Source organism: Arachis ipaensis, chromosome B2 (genome assembly GCF_059453495.1).
Source record: "Arachis ipaensis isolate K30076 ecotype BB chromosome B2, ASM5945349v1, whole genome shotgun sequence".
NCBI lineage: Eukaryota > Viridiplantae > Streptophyta > Magnoliopsida > Fabales > Fabaceae > Arachis > Arachis ipaensis.
Window position 1 is genome coordinate 120,352,043 of NC_142437.1, and position 2,930 is coordinate 120,354,972.

Below are 2,930 nucleotides of genomic sequence, written 5' to 3' on the forward strand. Positions count from 1 at the left end.
TTATTCTGAATAGTATGGTGTAAACCCCGGTTAAATTAGTTAATAAATTAGTTTTTAATAAGGAGGATTAGAAATGCAAATATTATATCAAAATAGGGTAGAGCTCATCGAAACGAGAATTTTGACACTAATTTTGAAGAAAACGGTCCAAGATTGGACCAAAAGGACCGAACCGGTTGAACCGGACCCGAACCGGGCTGTCGGTTCAACCGGACCAGCCCTTTTAAATGAACCCAAACCCTTCATCCCCTTCATTCCAACAGAAACGAAGCTTTCAGCTTCCAGGGGAGGGAAGAACGAGAAAAAATCCCGTAACCCTCACGTTACTTTCCAAATCCCATAACTCCTCCGTTCGAGCTCCGATCGCCGCACCGTTTGCGGCCACGCGTTCACCACGTCGAGCTCTACATTTCTACCGGAACAATTTCACTGGTAACTTGTTTAATCACTCTCAGCCCTCTTTTCTCCCAATTTTCGAATTTTAAGTGGGAATGTTGAATTTCTTTGATTTCTGATGTTTTAGGATCCAATTAGCTTGAGAGAAACGTTCACTCTTGCTTATGTGAAGCTTGGGTAAGGTGAGGATACGATAATTCTATTTTAATTTCATTAAATTTGAGCTTTGAGTATTAAATTGGGTATATATGTATTATGAATGTGTATTAGGTTGAAAATAAATAATTGGAGCTTGAAATTGTGAATATTGGAACTTGGAGGAAGCGGATTAGTTGAGTTTTGAGGGGCTGTTTTGGTTTTGAATAAATAGCTTTGGTCGTTACGTGGAAATCGGCTAAGGTATGGTTTAGGTTTCTTACATTTAATATATAATGTTCTGTGAAAACTTAGGCTAGATGACCATAGGATAAGTTGGAATGCAGATGTATATTTAATATTTAGTAATTTGTCGATGAATATATTTGGTTGAAGTTTATTGGATAATTAGTTTTTAATTTTGGATGGTGAATGTTGTTATGTTAATTTGGAGAGAATTATGGTTGAATGTTATTGTTGATTAACTAATGATTTGGTAAATTATTGATTTGAGGTATAACTATTGTGGAGGTTGTTGTGATAATGAGGTATTTTGTGTTAAAAGCCTAGGATTTGTGAACTATGATCCTTAGTTGAATTTTGGTTGTTGGATTTGAATATTGTATGAGTTTAATTGTTGATTTGAGGTAGATTTATTGTGGTGGTTGTTATGATGATGAGAAAGGGTATGTTGAATTGAAAAGAATACAGGTTTGGACCCAAACAGGGTGGCAAAGTCCGAGTTTTAGAGGAGATACTGCCGAAATTTTATAAAAATTAGAGATTTTGTTTATATGATTATTTAAAAAGATTTAGATTTAAAGGTTATATGGTTTGATTTTGAGTTATTAAGAAAATGAGCATGTTTTAAGTTTAGTTCATTTGGAAAAGAATGAATTATGTTTTGAATTGGAACTATTGATGGACGGAATGAGAGGTGTGATAATGAAGGATAATGATTGAATATGATTGACATATAATGATGAATGAGATGTGATTGAGAATGATGTGGGTGTTGATGAATTTTAATTGAATTATTTATATGGCTTATGAATTTGAATAATCTGAGATACGAGATTCCCTGGATTAAGTGCCGTGGCTTGCCACCACGTGTACCAGGTTGAAAACTCGATACTCTGTTGACCCTACGACGTAAGTGTGACCGGGCACTATATAAATTCCCGGGAATGTTACCCCCATTGAGCAATATTGATTATTTGAGAAAAATCTATGCATAGACTCTTGGGGATGCACGTCGGGGGACAGTCTAAGGACAATTCAGACTTGTCGGGTTGGCTGGATAACCGACAGATGAGCCTCATCAGCGATAGGACAGGCATGCATCATATGCATATTACTTGAATTACTTGCTTGTGCTCTAATTGGGTGTGCCTATCTGTATTTTCCATGCTAAATGTGTATTTGTTACCTGCAGTAGTTGTAACCTTCTTGTGTTTGCCTTTATCTGTCTATTTGTCCGTGAAAATGCATGATGGAGTTGGAGGTATGGAGGAATGGCAGTATAGGACTTAGATTTAAGGTTAAGTTAAGTTAGGATTAAATATTTTTAGGAAACCACCTTTTATGGCTTCTGTTTAATACTTTAAGCTCTACAATCTGAGTGTCGACGTTCTAGGATTGCCTCTGGCATTCCCAGGACCTTATATATTATGTGTGTGGCACCTTTACCATACTGAGAACCTCCGGTTCTCATTCCATACTATGTTGTTGTTTTTCAGATGCAGGTCGGGAGCCATCTCGTTAGGCGTCTGGACTCTTAAAGCGGAGGGGTTACTTGATAGTGTTGTTGTACAGTGATGTATATATATGTACTTAGCTTTCTCTCCGCATAACTTGTCCTTTTTGATCCTCTTAGAAGTTTATGGAGAGGCAGGATTGTGTGTATGTACTTTTGGGTTTTGGATATGTATGTATATATGTGTAAATATTCTCCGGCCAGTCTTGACTTCGCAGGCTGAGTTAGGAGCTTGTTATTTTGTATCTTTGGCACTCTATTCCTACTTCTGTTATCTTATGTTTGACAGTTACAGTTTTCTTAGCATGCAAGTTAACTCGTTCCTTGAGCGTTGCGCTTTTATCTTGCGATTTTTTATTTCCCCTATCCTTCAAGGCTCCTAGCATATTATAACTCTTCTGCTATTATATGTACCTATTTTATTTTAGAGGTCGTAATACCACATCACCTCTGTTTTACGACTTAAGCGTAAAGCTTTGTGTGGTAGGGTGTTACATTAATGGTATCAGAGCAGTTCGTTCCTATAGAGCCTGAAAGACGGACTGATTGTGCTTCTGTGCATTCTCTGTATATGTGTTTATGTGCTATTAGGATATCTGATTGATATATATGGCATAAACGTTTGTGAGCATGCATTTGGAAC

The 2,930-nt window shown here is 36.9% G+C and overlaps 1 long non-coding RNA gene across 1 annotated transcript; it reads left to right on the top strand.

Annotated features, from left to right (window-relative positions):
* Positions 1-255: 255 nt before the first annotated feature.
* Positions 256-2,586, top strand: LOC148575419 (uncharacterized). The gene is made up of 4 exons (XR_015904966.1): positions 256-432; positions 524-578; positions 667-795; positions 2,271-2,586. It is a non-coding gene; the product is annotated as an uncharacterized LOC148575419 (long non-coding RNA).
* The last annotated feature ends 344 nt before the right edge of the window (positions 2,587-2,930 follow it).